The sequence below is a fragment of the Lithobates pipiens genome, unplaced genomic scaffold (assembly GCF_037356315.1).
Source record: "Lithobates pipiens isolate NorthernLeopardFrog02 unplaced genomic scaffold, aLitPip1_a1.2 Scaffold_30, whole genome shotgun sequence".
Classification (NCBI taxonomy): Eukaryota; Metazoa; Chordata; class Amphibia; order Anura; family Ranidae; genus Lithobates; species Lithobates pipiens.
Genome location: NW_027507791.1, coordinates 163,627,293 through 163,644,009, shown reverse-complemented (window position 1 = coordinate 163,644,009; position 16,717 = coordinate 163,627,293). Strand labels below are relative to the sequence as shown.

The following is a 16,717-nucleotide window of genomic DNA, read 5'->3' as shown; positions in this document are numbered from 1 at the left end:
GGTTGAGAGTGCCTGAAGAGATCACCTACGGCCCCATCACCCTGAAAGCGCCCAATCTCATCTGATCTCGGAGCTAAACAGTGTCGGGCCTGGTTAGTACCTGGATGGGAGACTGCCTGGGAAGACCAGGTGCCATAGAAGGATCTGGTCTGGTTAGTGTCTTGATTGGGAGATCGCCTAGGAATACTGGATGCCGTAGGCTTCTTTTTATATTGTTGGCTTTGACCTGTTTTTTTTAGCTTGTTTCCCAAGGTGACTTTGTCAAGAGGCTTCAGAGTGCCCAAAGAGAGTGCCCAAAGAGAGTGCCTACAGCCAAATCACCCTGAAAGAGTCCAATCTCATCTGATCTCGGAGGCTAAGCAGCGATGGGCCTGGTTAGTACCTGGATGGGAGACAGCCTGGGAATACCAGATGCCGTAGGCTTCTTTTTATATTGTTGGCTTTGACCTGTTTTTTTTCCCTTGTTTCCCAAGGTGACCATCTTGGCATGTGTCAAGAGGGTTGAGAGTGCACAAAGAAGTTGCCTACGGGCACAACACCCTGAAAGCGCCCAATCTCGTTTGGTCTCAGAGGCTAAGCAGGGTTGGGCCTGGTTTGTACCTGGATGGGAGACCGCCTGGGTTTTCCAGATGCCGCAGGCTTCTTTTTATGTTGTTGGTGTTGACCTGTTTTTTTCGCTTGTTTCCCAAAGTGATCATCTTGGCATTTGTCAAGAGGGTTGAGAGTGCCTAAAGAGATCGCTTACAGCCGCATCACCCTGAAAGCACCCTATCTCTTCTGATCTCAGAGGCTAAGAAGGGTTGGGCCTAGTTAGTACTTGAATGGGAGACGGCCTTGGAATACCAGGTGCCGTATTCTTCTTTTTATGTTGTTGGCGTTGACCTGTTTTTTTTCGCTTGTTTCCCAGGGTGACTATCTTGGCATTTTTCAAGAGGGATGAGAGTGCCCAAAGAGATTGCCTATAGGCATATCACCCTGAAAGCGCCCAATCTCTGCTGATCTCAGAGGCTAGAAAGGGTCTTGCCTTGTTAATACCTGGATAGGAGACCGCCTGGGAATACTAGGTGCTGTAGGCTTCTTTTTATGTTGTTGGCGTTGACTTGTTTTTTTTGTTTGTTTCCCAAGGTGACCATCTTGGCGTTTGTCAAGAGGGTGGAGCGTGCCTGAAAAAATCTACTATGGCTGCATCACCCTGAAAGAGCCAAATCTCATTTGATCTCAGAGGATAAGCAGGGTTGGGACCTGGTTAGTACCTGGATGGGAGACCGCCTGGGATTTCTCGATGCCATAGGCTTTAGTTTTAAGTTGTTGGTATTGACTTTTTATTTTATTTTATTTTTTATTCTTTTATTAAGTATAAGTAGAACAACATAAATATAACAGTCAACCATACAGCATGACCCAGGGTCACAATTACATGGTAACAAAAAATAGGCAGCCAAATAACTCTGGGTTCTCAGAGGGGAGTCCTACAGTTTCATGCAGAAAAGAAAGAAACCCCACCTCCGACATGTAGTACAGTATAACTAGTGCAGCTCCGTTCGGACAAATGTAATCATGGAGAACAACTGGGACCACAGCGAGCCAGCTTATCATGACCTATGTGAACCAGAGTAAAATATGAGCCGGTCGTGTCCAGAACCCTGGGGTTCTTCTGGGTCCCGAAGGCTAGTAAGGAGACAAGGCATAGTCAAAAGGGAGGACGGGGGGAGAAGAGAGTGCAAAGACGGAGAGAGAGGAGGGGGGGGGGGTGGCGGCGGGGAAAAAAAGAAAAATAAAGACAAAAAGGGTGGGGGGGGGGGGGAATGCAACCCAGGGCAGACATGGCCTACGTAGGTAAACGTTAGATGTTCAGTCGTTTTCTGGGACAGGGGCACTGCTCACCTCCCGAATGTAGTCTCGAGTACCAGTAAAATACCTCCAGGGCCTCCATGTAACACTAAATGCCTCTTTAGTGTTGTGAAGGGTGGCGGTCAATTCTTCCATCCGGAGAATATGATTGACTTTGGAATACCACAGCACCTTGGATGGGGGCTGAGGCTGCCTCCACAGTGTGGGAATGCAGGCCCGGGTGGGGTTCAGGAGTTGCATCATGAGGTTTTTTTTGTATTTTCGAACAGGCTGTTCGGTCAAGTGTAGAAGGCACGCTGCTGGGTTGTCTGCGATATCTACATTTGTGAGAGTTTTTATCGTCCCGGTCACCTCCACCCAAAAGTTCCTCAAGGCCAAGCATGCCCAGAAAATGTGTCCCATGGTCCCCGTATCTGAATTGCACCTCCAACAAACATCCGGGATCGATCTATTCATTTTATTCAGAAGGTATGGGACTCTATACCAGTGTGAGACTATCTTGTATCCTGATTCTTGATATTGGTTTGCGATGGAAGCTTTATGTACTAAGGTCAGGATCTTCCCTATCTGTTGTGGGGTAAATGTGATGCCTAAGTCCCTCTCCCATTTGTGGATAAATGGTGGGGTCGACTCCTCCTCCTGACTACTCAATAGGTTGTACAGGAGGGAGAGGGTGTGTCGCACAGGTTCCCTTTTGTGACAGATAGATTCATAGGGCGTCAGGTCTCTAGGAGTGTAGGGGGCCCTTTGTATGGCCAGAAGAAAGTGACGAAGTTGATAAGCACTAAACAAGTCAAGCGGAGGATCAGAAAGCTCGGCTACAGTTTGCGTGGTCGGGAGCCCTCCCGAGGGCCACACCTCTCCCAGACGCTGTTTCCCCACCACTGTCAACTGTCGCAGTTTCTTGTTGGTAAATCCCGGTGGGAAGTCTGGATTGCCTATAACTGGAGTCATTGGTGACGGCAGGGGAGCAATGTGTGTGCAGCGGAACAACCTCCGCATAACAGCCAATGTAGCTCCCACTACAGGGTGATCTCTGAGGTCTTTTGGTAGGGAGGACAGGAGCCACGGGGAGGTCAATAGGGGAATGGATCCATCCTCAATCTCCATCTCCACCCACTGCTTGTGTGGGCCATTACAATGCCAATCAACGACTCTCGCTAGCAGAGTCGCTCTGTAGTATTGTCTCAGATCTGGGAGACCCAGACCCCCCTTGTCCTTTGGTCTGGCAAGCAATTGCAAACGGGCTCTGGGCGGTTTGCGCGCTCAAATAAAGTCCCGGAGCAGCACCTGCAGTTGTCTGAAAAAAACTTGGGGATAACCGGATCGGTAATGTCTGGAACAAGTATAAGATCCGCTGGAGGGCCGTCATTTTGAATGCATTACAGCACCCGAACCAAGCCTCTTGGCCTCACCATCCGGGACCGATATATTCAATACAGCCGACTTGGCGCAATTGATTTTATAGTTTGATAGGCTGCCGTATCGCTGGAGAGACGCGAGTATATTGGGAAGCAAAATGTGTGGATTGGAGACGGAAAAAATTAGATCGTCATCGTACGCCGCAATTTTGTGGTGTGCCGAGGGTTTGGATGTGCCAGTAATATTCGGGTCATTCCGAACGTGACACATAAGTGGTTCCAGTGTCAGAATAAAAATTAGGGGAGACAGAGGGCACCCCTGCCTCGTCCCATTAGTGATGGGGAAAGAGTCCGAGCACCACTCGTTCACCCGTACCGCTGCCGACGGCGTGGAGTAAAGCGACATTACCCAGCTCATCATGTTGGGGCCAAGACCTATATGTTCCAGGGTGGCCTGCATAAAGTGCCAGGCCGAGGGGCGTGGCCAGGGGGGCGTGGCCAGGATGGCACTGTGAGCGGCTGCTTTTTTAGTGAGCTCCGCTTCTGATAAAATTTCCCGGATCCAGGATTGTCTTTCCTCCTCCACATTCAGCCCCTCTGGAGCCCAGGGTTGGTGTCTTTTAGCCCCGTGGCCCAGTGGGAGAGGACTGAGGGCGCTGTGCTCTCCCGGCCGCTCCGCGGCCTTGGCGGTGTTTTAAGCCGCTGCCGCGGCCTTTCTTGGCGGCCCCCGCCCGGGCGGCGGAGCGCGGTGTCCTCGGAGGATTGATTCGGGACCCCCGAGACCGGTGGCTGCACAGAGGGTGGACCCCTGCCTGATGGATGATTGCGGCCCAGACACGGAATCCGGACCTCCGGCGGTGAGTAGGCCACGACTGCGGCCTTTCCTGATGGCCCCCGCCCGAGCAACTGCAGCACTCCCGGAGTGACTGACGGCCCCTGCAGGGTGAAACCGGGCGGGGGACTTCTTTAACGCCCCAACTGTCCTGGAGGACCCCAGCCGACGGACCAAGGCATGGGAACGGGCCCTTCTGCCCACACACACCACAGCCCTCCCTTCACGGCCCGAAGACACCCGGACTCTACAGCCGTGGCATCAGAGATCTGCCGGTGGACGCTCTCTGAACCCACCTGGACTTGTCCTGCGCCACTCCATCTGAATGAGGCGCCGGAACTCAGGCAAGAATTTTAGTAAAGGGGCAAGCGTCTGTCTTTTCCATCCCAGCCAGACCCCCCCCCGGGCAGACTTGGTCCCCCAGGAGGAGACCCGTACCACACGGAGTGCCCATAGAGCTTCCTAGACGGCCCCCATGGATCCAGCCGAGTCCCGGCCTCCCTGGCTGGCGGAGGTCATGGCGGCCATTGCCACTTGTCAAACCACCCTAACAGCCAAAATGGAAGCCGTGCAGTTGGATATGGGTCTTATCAGACAGGATATAGACAAACTCAGATCCAGGGTTACTGAGACCGAGCAAAGGGTGAGCAATACTGAAGACACAGTGTCCGAACATGGAGCTGCACTTCGCACCCTTCAAACTAAAGTTAAAGCCTTGGAATACAGAGCTGAAGATGCTGAGAATAGGAACCGGCGCAATAATCTCTGCATTGTCGGCCTCCCAGAGGGGGCTGAGTGGAACAACCCCACCTGCTTTGTGGAGGGCATGCTGCGGGACCTCCTCCCTGATGCTCGTTTCTCGCCTCACTACGCAGTGGAAAGGGCACACCGTGTACCACCTAAACCGGGGCCTCCTGGAGCCCCCCCGCGCACCTTCATCCTCCGCCTCCTTAATTTTAGAGACCGAGATGCAGTTCTCCACGCTTCTAGAATGGTCGGTGACCTTCAGTATCAGAATGCCAGACTGATGATCTTCCCTGACTACTCGGTGGAGACTCAGAAGCTCAGGAAATCCTTTGATTTTTTTTTGTTTAATTTATGTTTATTGAAAAAGAAGAAAACAAAGAAACAATAACAGGAAGCTTGGCACATACAGTATACAATGCAAAGTAAGACAGGGGCTGCAGATGTTATAGTGCAAGGAATATTATACCGAGGTGTTAGCAACTCGAAAGTAAATATCCGTTTATGTTCTAAGCCCACCAGCTTAACAAAAAGAGCAGTGACCAATCAATAATTGGGACTGCGACTGCATGACTGCAAAGTCCCTTGGTGCGCTAATCAAATAACATCGTACCAAGCTAATAGAAAGGAAGCGAGGGGAGAAAAAGAGTGGAAAGGAAAGATAGAGAGAAGAAGGTCAAGAACCAGAAAGGGTAGGGGAGGAAGTGGAAGAGAGAGGAAGGGTCTGCCTCGGCCCTATCCCCGCCAAAGAGACGGGACACCTGATAGTACAATAACTTATCCATCTTGTGAAATAATGTCCGTATACCCCTTTGTACACTTGAAGGCTAACCAGCAGGACCAAATCTTTTTCCCCAGGTCCGATTTATTCTGTAGGGAGTAGGTAAGATCCTCTAAATAATACATGCGATCTACCTCTATCAGCCACTGACGTAAAGAGGGAGCCGTGGGTTGCTTCCACCTACGTGGAATAAGTGCCTTTGCAGCATTAAGCAAATGTGGAGTCAAAGATTTTCTATAGGATCCTGCTGGGGAGCCAGTGCCATGAAAAAGTATGACCCATGGGTCATTGGGCAACTCATAACCCAGAATGACTTTCATCCAATGTAGAATAGTTAGCCAGTATGGCCGTATGAGTGGGCAGAACCACCAGATATGGGCATGTGTGGCACGTTCCCCACAGCCTCTCCAACAAAGAGACAATGTCTGAGGGAACAACTTATGTAGGACAGCTGGGCTATAATGCCATCTCGTTAACAATTTATAGTTCACTTCTGCCGTGTGGGAGGCCGTAGATGAGCCATCGATAATATAGTAGATTTTTGTGCCTCCGAAACCTCGCTGCGCAGGTCTTTCTCCCAATTAGACAAAAAGGAGGGGAAGCCCTTAATCAACAAAAGCTGTAAAGCGTGGTAAAAAAAGGATAAAGGCCTCTCCACTGGCTGGTCCTCCCTGAAGGCCAATTCAATCGGTGTTAAATCAGCCAGTGAGCGCAATGGTTTCGGCAGGGAGTGTACAAAGGCAGCCAGTTGACAGTAGGTCCAGTGATCCATGGGCGTTGCCCGTGAGGGAGGAATTAGTTGAGATAAAGGCACAATGCCATCCTGGTTGGCGACGTGGTGTAGCAGGGGTGTATTACCCAGATTCCAGGAATGAATTCTGGGGTCAATGTTTCCTGGTGGGAAGTAATTATGACCCGTCAGACGCATAATGGGAGAGTGATATAACCACTTGTGCTGTTTACATATCGAGTCCCAGATCCGTAGAGTAGAATAGGTGAGAGGAGAGGAGCTAGGCGCTAACGACCTATGTTTCCTGGGATTCCACACTTGGGTGAAGAGGTCCGTGCCACTGAGCGCCAATTCAATGGCAACCCATAGTTTAGAATGTTTGTGATATTTCCAGTCTGATATCCTGTTGAAAACAACGGCTAAAAAGTAAAGTTTCACATTAGGTAAAGCCAGGCCCCCCAGCCGTTTAGGTCTGGTTAGAAGGGCTCGGGACAGTCTCGGACGCTTTCTGTTCCAAACATATCTGCAGATCAGTGAATCTATGAGCGTGAAAAAACTACAGTGGTGTGAAAAAGTGTTTGCCCCCTTCCTCATTTCCTGTTCCTTTGCATGTTTGTCAAACTTAAGTGTTTCGGAACATCAAACCAATTTAAACAATAGTCAAGGACAACACAAGTAAACACAAAATGCAATTTGTAAATGAAGGTGTTTATTATTAAAGGTGAAAAAAAATCCAAACCATCATGGCCCTGTGTGAAAAAGTGATTGCCCCCTAAACCTAATAACTGGTTGGGCCACCCTTAGCAGCAACAACTGCAACCAAGCGTTTGCGATAACGTGCAATGAGGCTTTTACAGCGTCCTGGAGGAATTTTGGCCCACTCATCTTTGCAGAATTTTCCTAATTCAGTTACATTAGAGGGTTTTCGAGCATGAACGGCCTTTTTAAGGTCATACCACAACATCTCAGTAGGATTCAGGTCAGGACTTTGGCTAGGCCACTCCAAAGTCTTCATTTTGTTTTTCTTCAGCCATTCGGTGGTGGACTTGCTGGTGTGTTTATGATCATTGTCCTGCTGCAGAACCCAAGTTCGTTTCAGCTTGAGTACACGAACAGATGGTCGGACATTCTCCTTCAGGATCTCTTGGTAGACAGAAGAATTCATAGTTCCTTTTATCACGGCAAGTCTTCCAGGTCCTGAAGCAGCAAAACAGCCCCAGACCATCACACTACCACCACCATATTTTACTGTTGGTATAATGTTCTTTTTATGAAATGCAGTGTTCCTTCTACGCCAGATATACTTGGACACACAAGTTCCAAAGAGTTCCACTTTTGTCTCATCGGTCCACAGAATGTTGTCCCAAAAGTCTTGGGGATCATCAAGATGTGTTGTGGAGAAATTGAGACGAGCTTTGATGTTCTTTTTGCTCAGCAGTGGTTTTCTCCTTGGAACTCTGCCATGCAGGCCATTTTTGCCCAGTCTTTTCCTGATGGTGGAGGCATGAACGCTGACCTTAACTGAGGCAAGTGAGGCCTGCAGTTCCTTGGACGTTGTCTTCGCCATTTGTGGATAATGGCTCTCACTGTGGTTCGCTGGATTCCCAAAGCTTTGGAAATGGCTTTATAACCCTTTCCAGACTGATAGATCTCAATTACTTTCTTTCTCAATTGTTCCTGAATTTCTTTGGGTCTCGGCATGATGTGTAGCTTTTAAGGATCTTCTGGTGGACCTTACTGTGTCAAGCAGCTTCTATTTAAGTGATGCCTTGATTGTGAACAGGTGTGGCAATAATCAGGCCTGGGTGTGGCTAGAGAAATTGAACTTAGGTGTGGACAACCACAGTTATAGTATGTTTTAACAAGGGGGGCAATCACTTTTTCACACAGGGCCATGATGGTTTGGATTTTTTTTCACCTTTAATAACAAACACCTTCATTTACAAATTGCATTTTGTGTTTACTTGTGTTGTCCTTGACTATTGTTTAAATTGGTTTGATGTTCCGAAACACTTAAGTGTGACAAACATGCAAAGGAACAGGAAGTGAGGAAGGGGGCAAACACTTTTTCACACCACTGTAGCTGGAATACCCACTGGAATCATCTGGAATAAAAACAGAATCCCACTAATTTTCCCTAACCACGAATGTGCGACTTGGGACCATCTTTGTAAGTCCATTCGAATTGCATTAAGAAGGGGTATATAGTTAACGCGAAATAGAGTCTGGGGTTTAGGTGTGAGGTAGATGCCTAAATATTTCATTTTGTGTGTTTGCCAGCTAAAAGGGAAGGAGTCTCTAAGACGAATCACAGTTTCCCCGGGGATAGAGACGTTAAGAATCTCCGATTTGGACATGTTAATTTTAAAATTAGATATGAGACCGAATTGTGAGAAGGCAGACATCAGATTGGGAAGGGAAATCAGGGGTTGTTGTATGTAGAACAGAATATCATCCGCATAAGCAGCGTATTTGTGTTCTCGATCACCAACAGTGATCCCATGGATGTTTGGATTGTGTCTAATTGTAGAGAGGAAGGGTTCCAGGGATAGAGCGAATAAAATCCCCTCTTGAGCGAATAAAATCGGCGAGAGGGGGCAGCCCTGACGTGGGCTGGGCGGACCCCCTAGCACAAGCCATCAGGGACAGGGTGCGGAGAGCATTGTCGCGTGCCTCCCTACCTGGGATAAACCCAGTCTGATCACTGGAAACCCAGCGTGCAAGTAGGGGTAGAAGCCTGTTTGCTATAACTTTGGCATACAGTTTAGCGTCTAGATTCAAGAGAGATATAGGTCGATAACTCCCGCATAAACTAGGGTCCTTCCCTGACTTAGGAATCACCGAGATATGTGCATGCAGCGTCTCCGGACAGGGTGTCCCCCCCTGTGAGATCGTGTTAGCATAAGAGGTGAGGCGCGGCAGCAGGGTCTCCGCAAAGGCCTTATAGTAAAAGGCCGTAAAGCCATCTGGTCCAGGGGCCTTGCCACTCGCCATAGCCTTCAGTGCTACTTTGAACTCCTGGACAGAAAACTCTCCGTCCAATGAGGCGAGGGCGTCAGAGTTCAGTTTGGGCAAGTTGGCCTGCTGTAGATATTCTTGGATCAGAGTTCTCCTAACCACCAAGTCCGGCACAGCGTGAGGGACATGGTATAGGCGTTGGTAAAAAGCATGAAATTCCTTGGCTATAGTTGTGGTCTCATGCGTGAGAGCGTCAGAAGCTGTCTTAATTTTATCAATGAAAGCCCTGGTTTTTGCCTGTTGTAGGGAACGAGCCAAAAGCCTCCCCGGTTTATTACCCCATTCATGGAATTTTTGTGACACCCTACGGGCTTCCCGTTTCCATTGCTCATGGTACATGGCCTTCAACTCCTCCCTCTTCATTGTTAGGTTATGTAGTGTGGCTTGAGCGAGACTGGCCTTGTGTTGTGACTCAAGGGCGCTAATTTCTAACAATAGTTTAGATTGTTGCTGTGCAAATTCCTTTTTCCTTCTGGAGCCCAACTCCATGAATTTACCTCGCATATGGGCCTTATGGGCTTCCCACAGTACTCCTGGGGAAATGTCTGGGTGGGTATTATCTTTGAAATACTGATTTAGTTCCTCTTGCATGTGTATTTTGTCTGCCTCCTCACTAATAAGGTTCTCATTTAATTTCCAATTGGCTGGTTTTCGGGGCAACGAAGAGATATTAATGGTAAGCAAAATGGGGGCATGATCAGATATGGTTGATGAAGCAATTACTGAATTTGTCAATAGGGAAAGGTGGTGGTGATCAAGAAAAAAAAATCAATCCTGGAATAGGATTGGTGGGCACTCGAGTAATACGTATAGTCTCTTGCTCGCGGATGCATTATCCTCCATGCGTCCATTAACTGGGCGTCACACAAGTGTTTACGAATGTATGCAAGACGCTTACGAGGAACCGAAGACCTGCCCACGGACGTATCAAACACTGGTTCCAAGGGGTAATTAAAGTCTCCAGCCAGGATAACACATCCACTAGCAAAGTCCCTCAATTTCGTAAGCGTAGTGGCAATAAAAGTGGCCTGATCTCGATTAGGAGCATAGAGGGTCGCCAACGTACATGGCATCCCGCCCAGGCTGCCCCTGAGGAACAGAAAGCGTCCGTGAGGGTCACTCAACATCTCTACCATGTTAAAAGGGGTACCTCCACGGAACCCAATGGCCACACCCTTTGCCTTATGCACATCAGAGAGACTATAATACCAGATTGGGTATTGCGGGGAGAATAATTTCACCGAAGTGGTGTGGGTAAGATGGGTCTCCTGCAAGAAGACAATGTCCCCCCGCAGGCGACCCAGTTCCCGGTATAGGCTATGACATTTACCAGGGGCATGGAGGCCCCTCACGTTTAACGATAACAATTCCACCGCAGCCATGGGGATCCGTCAGAGAACTCCAAATACAGCCCGTTACCAGGAAACAGGACCAGAGGCAGGGGAAGTAAAGGGCAGGGGGATGAAAGAAAAAGTGTGAAAAGGAGAGGAAAGAGAAGGAGAGTAGTGAGAAGGTAAGTATTACAGGTTATGACCTGCAACCCCTGCAGCACACACAACCCAATTGGGTCTACCGCGGCATGCGCACACAGCAGATCGCAGTGCAGTAAAGGAGCAATTGACCGGACCCCCCCCCCCCCCCCCCCCCGGAGCCCCAGCCATCGAAATGGCCGGAGCCCGGGGGCCAAGACCCGCCCAACGCCCCCCGGAGGGAAAACACATGTGGCCAGGCAGCAGCAACCCGCAACCGTCTAAAACAGAAGTCGCAGGCCGCAGCTCCGGCTCCAACCCCAAATTACAAAGTATATAATAACACATAAATGAAAGAAATAGCACAGAGTTCATGTACACTTAGGGAAACACAAGAACCGAGAACACCAGCCACCAATGTTCACAATAGGGGATCCAAGTGTTATGAGGTAGAGACAGTCAGAGGCATGTCCCAAGTGTCCCCGGTGCAGGACCACCCGTAGGCACTCCAACACTTCGTTCCCATTAAATTAGACACTCCGTAGGCAGCTGAGAGAGTATGGCGTTAAACACCAAAACAGAAATAAAAATGAAAGGTAACATAAACAACTTGTTATACTTGTGGGACCAGGGAAGCCGCGCCATCAGTGCGGAATACTGGACAGAAGAGCGCCATCAGACGTGCCATCTATGCATGCATATTAGCTGGGCTAAAAGAGGGGACGCGTTGCTTGCGGGACACTCTCTGCCATGGCTCCTCAGGATTATTCGGTAGGGGTGGGATGCCTTCCTGCCAACCCGGTAAATCCGGCGGGGATATGCTCACATCCATGCAGAATTTTTCCAGATCTTCTGGGAACCGCAGAACCGCCGTCTTCCCATCTCTGTGTGCGATCAGGGCGGCAGGGAAACTCCACCGGTAGTTGATGGAGGACAAGCGCAGTTTCTCAGTTAGGGGACGCAGGACCCTGCGTCTCTCCAGAGTCTCCCTGGCCAAATCAGGAAAAAAAGAGAGTGACGCCCCATCAAAGTCCAGGACTGGGGTCCCCTTGAGTTTTTTCATGATGCGTTCCTTCTCTTCAAAATAGTGCACTCTGCAGATCACATCACGCGGAGTCTCCGCCGCCAGGTTACGAGGGCGGAGGGCCCTGTGAACTCGGTCAATTTTCAAAGGATGGTCAGCTGCATTCCCCAATAGGCCGTTAAAGATGCCTCTTATCGTTGGGAGGAGGTCTTCGTCCCCGGTCGCCTCCGGGTGCCCCCGGATCCGGATGTTGTTCCATCTGTTACGGTTCTCCTTGTCCTCGATCTTATAGAGGGCAGACCGATGAGCGATAGCGAGAGAGCGGGTAGTTGCTTACAGAGACCTAATGGCGGTAGCATGCCTGTCCAGCCTCTGCTCGGTCTCCTCTACGCGGTCCAAAACTTGCGCAAGATCTGAATGGACAGCGGACACTTCTCTCTTGATGGATTTCTCTAGCCCCAAGAGCATTGATGCCAGTTCAGACTTAGTAGGAAGTCCGCTCACCAGCGCTGCCACTTCCGATCGTCTTGTCTCACTCTCTTCCCTGTCAGAACCCGCCGACGAGGCCGGGGATTGCGATCTGCGTTCAGGCCTGGGGTGGGGGGGGGGCCTGCGGCCGCGCTCATGGTAATCGGAGAGCGGCCTAAGCCATCCATGTCCCCCACCTCATCAGGCTCCGCCAGGAACCATTTGATCGATCCCTCGGGCGCGCCCTTCTTCGGCAGGGACTTGCCGGTTCTCCTACCCATCGTTCCCGGGCGTGTGGAGTAGTTCATGCGGCGAATAAGTGCTAAAATACCGGGGTCAGCGCCGGAGCTCAGGGACAGTGCGTCCTCACCACTGCATGCCGAGACCACGCCCCGAGGAAATCCTTTGATTACGTGAAAGCGGCTTTGAGAGCACGTAACATTCGCTATAGTGTTCTTTTTCCGGCCCGTCTACGAGTCCAGGATGGAGAGACGACCCGCTTCTTTAACACCCCCGGAGAGGCATCCGCCTGGATTGATTCGCTGGCGCCGGCCCGCTGATCGACTAACTACCTCTTCGGAATTGTTTACAACCCATTCTACTGTTGGGATGCCCACGGCCTTTGTTGCACCTGTTGTGCCCTGTTTGCACCGATGGTGGGCTCACCTCTAATGCTGGCAGCAACCTCCCCGGTAGCGGGAGTTCAAGTTGATACCCCTGACCTGAGATACGGTCGGGAGAAGGCAGTGACATGCCGCTCCTCTTTGCCCTTTCCTGCTCCCTCCTGGAGCATGGGGGCTCATACCATATGTTCCTTCTTCCCCTTTTTGGATCATTTTCACTGATGGGACAAACTGCAATTTTTCTTTATCCTCCCAGATCCATGTCCCTGTCAGCCTCCTTCATAGAGCAGGCGGTTGCCTCACGCCTAGTGAGCCGCTCACTTGGTTACCTAAACCCCCCCAGGATGTCTGGGGGGGGTGGAACTTGCCTCCTGCACGGACCCCCAGTTGCAGCCGGCGAGCTGATACACTTTGGGATGAATACCCTCCTCAGTTTAAGGGGGTTGGGTGGGGTGGGGGGTGGGGACTGTTCCCCTAACGGGGCCAGGGACTTTTGTTTCCCTTTTTCTTTTTTCATGTATGGTTATTGGGGTTATCTGTTTGTTCTCTGTTTAGTTTTGTTGTACTTGTTTACTAAAAATATTGATATTTCAGTGTTGCATTGTCCTCGGATATGTATGTCCCGGGTCCAGCGGTCCAATCCGGGAGCAGGGTTCCACAATGATCCTGATCCTTCCACTGCCCCCAGAATCCATGTCTACACTTAACATTGTATCCTGGAACACCAGGGGATTGAACTCCCCGGTTAAGCGATCCCTGGTGTTCCAATTTCTTCAAAGTTATAACCCACACATATGCATACTCCAGGAAACGCACCTCATCGGCAGTAGACTTCTTTCCCTCAAAAAACCCTGGGTGGGGTACCATTACCACTCCACCCACTCTAGTTTTGCCAGGGGGGTAAGTGTCCTAGTATTGAAGTCCCTCCCCTTTCGGCTCCTGGATCTGGCCTTGGACCCGGACGGCAGGTATGTCATTATTCATGCGACAATTTACTCAATGACCTGGACCATTGTGGGATTATCACTAGCAAGATGGCCGAGTTTGCCTCTGATAATGCTCTTATCCTGGGTGATTTTAATCTAGTTCCTGACCCAGACATGGACAGACTGACTCCGGGGGGACACCATGGACGTAGGCTGGCTGCCTGGGCAGACACATATGGCCTGACGGATGTCTGGAGGTGGAGACACCCCGGGTCTTGGGCATTTACATGTCACTCTGCCACCCATAAAACATTCTCCCGCATTGACTTGGTCTTTGCGCGGAGCCCAGTCCTCCCAAGGGTCGTAGACATACAAATATTGCCCAGGGGGATATCGGACCATGCACCTCTGTTTCTGACATTGGCTCTTTCCCTGGGACCAGCGGTTAGACTATGGAGGCTTTCCAGGTTCTGGATCTCAGATGCCGTCAATTTGTTAAAAATTATCTATCTCCCCAAGTACCTGTACTTCTTTCGTAATACCCCCATCCACATTCCACTTTTTTCCAGAGACTGGAGAGTCTGTTGATATCCTTTGTCTGGGCTGGGAGACCCCCCAGGATAGCTAAGCAGATACTATATCTCCCACTATCGGGGGGGGGGGGGGGGCTTGGCGCTCCCAAACTTTCAGATCTACTACTGGGCGGCCGTTTTGGTCACAATTCGGTGGTGGTTCTCCCAGCCCACACAAAACCCGGCGGTCACCCTGGAGGCAGCCATCCTTGGCTCCTATGCAGCTCTGAGTAATCAACCATTTCGGGGGCTTATTGTGAGCTCCTCCATGACGGGCTTGATGCGTACCACGGTGAGGGTCTGGCGGGAGGCAAGGAGGAGCTATGGAAAGCCCAACCACATCTCCCCACATATGCCCCTATGGGGCAACCCCATGCTCCCTCACCTGAATAGTATCCCAGACCCTTCTCTGTGGGCAAAAAGAGGAATCGTCACTTTAAAGCACATAGTTTATCAGGGTAGGCTAATGACTTTCCAAGAACTGAGACGTACATATGAGCTTCCACTTTCTTTCCAGTTCAGATATTGGCAACTGAAGCACGCCTTTGGGGCTCAGTTTCCTGCCCCTCTGACTCTGGAATCGGACTCCATTGAACATCTACTGACTTCCAGGGTGATGGGGAGAACCCTGTCGACCTTATATCTTTACCTCACGGTGGAACATGACACTAGTTTGACCAAATCCCGGGAGAAGTGGAGTTCGGACATTCCGTCCCTAGGGGAGGAGGAATGGGAGGAGTGCCTGACTTCTTAAATTCCAACAATGATAGCTGCGAAAGACAGGTTTATACAATTTAAATTCCTGCATAGGGCCTACTTCACCCCGCAGAGGCTGGCGCGTATTTACCCCCAAAGGGACCCTAATTGTCAAAGGTGTAAACAGGAGGTGGGCACTTTCTGGCACTTTCTGGCACATGGTCTGGTCATGTCCTAAAATCCAGCCCTACTGTGAGGAAGTGGTTTCTACGCTAAATGCTGTGACCGGGTCGAACCTTCAGGTCGACCCTCAAACCCTACTATTGAGCCATTTGGCAGATGTTGAGGGGACAGGTACTGCAAACTGTGCCTTACCTTTGCATTGTATTATGCCAGACGCGAGATTCTATTGAGATGGAAACTGCCTCGTGGAGGAGATCAGTGAACCTGGTGCTCCCCCTGTATAAGTTGACCTATGAAAGTAGACAATGCCCAGGGAAATTTGATAAAATTTGGTCCTCCTGGATAGACGCGTCCGCTGATCTTGGTTCCCCCTCCCCCTAACTTTGAGTTGAGCTGAGACAGTGGTGGATCCCCCCCCCCCCCGGTTGACCGACCTGTTCTCTCTCTCCCGACCATTTCCTCCCTGCCCCCCCCCCTTCTTCCGTGGGCTCGCGCAAATGTCAGGTACCTGCCTGATGGCTGTGAAGTTCCGCTGGGGATGTCCTGCATTTATGATAGAGTAATGGTTACTCCTGTTATCTGTACTGCTGGATTATTAATTTAAGAATGATTACTGGATGAAGGTGTTTTTTTCCTTTCTGCAACTGTGTAATATCGGATTTACTGTTCTTTGCAATGTAATGCTGATTTGTCTAATAAATATTTTCTGTTAAAAAAGTGCCAGGCCACCCTGTCAAAGGCCTTCTCCGCGTCCGTTGACAACATAAGCAAGGGCCTTCCCTGTACATGCGCCGCATGGATTAAATTGAGGACTCGGGCCGTATTGTCTCTAGCTTCCGACTTTTTTTTTTTTTCTTGTCTCCCAAGGTGACCATCTTGGCGTTTGTCAAGAGGGTTGAAAGTGCCTATAGAGATTGCCTACGGGCACATCACCCTGAAAGCACTCGATCTCATTTGATGTTGGAGGCTAAGAAGAGTCGGGCCTTGCTAGTACCTGGATGGGAGACCGCCTGGGAATACCAGGTGTCGTAGACTTCTTTTTATGTTGTTGGCGTTGACCTGTTTTTTTTCCGCTTTTTTCCCAAAGTGACCATCTTGGTGTTTGTCAAGAGGGTTGAGAGTGCCTGAAGAGATTGCCTATGGCCACATCACTCTGAAAGCACCCAATCTCGTCTGATCTTGGAGGCTAAGAAGAGTCGGGTCTGGTTAGTACCTGGATGGGAGACCACCTGGGAATACCAGTTATTGTAGGCTTCTTTTTATGTTGTTGGCATTGATTCGTTTTTTTTTTTCGCTTGTTTCCCAAGGTGACCATCTTGGCATTTGTCAAGAGGGTTGAGAGTGCCCAAAGAGATCACTTACAGCAGCATCACCCTGAAAGAGCCCTATCTCTTCTCTTCTCTGAGGCTAAGAAGGGTTGGGCCTAGTTAGTACCTGGA

At 50.1% G+C, this 16,717-nt stretch overlaps 4 pseudogenes; all 4 read left to right on the top strand.

Annotated features, from left to right (window-relative positions):
- Positions 1-23: 23 nt before the first annotated feature.
- On the top strand, positions 24-141 carry LOC143949609 (5S ribosomal RNA; annotated as a pseudogene).
- A 163-nt stretch (positions 142-304) lies between these two features.
- Positions 305-423, top strand: LOC143949777 (5S ribosomal RNA; annotated as a pseudogene).
- Positions 424-16,194: 15,771 nt separating this feature from the next.
- Positions 16,195-16,313, top strand: LOC143949754 (5S ribosomal RNA; annotated as a pseudogene).
- A 100-nt stretch (positions 16,314-16,413) lies between these two features.
- LOC143945712 (5S ribosomal RNA) lies at positions 16,414-16,532 on the top strand (annotated as a pseudogene).
- The last annotated feature ends 185 nt before the right edge of the window (positions 16,533-16,717 follow it).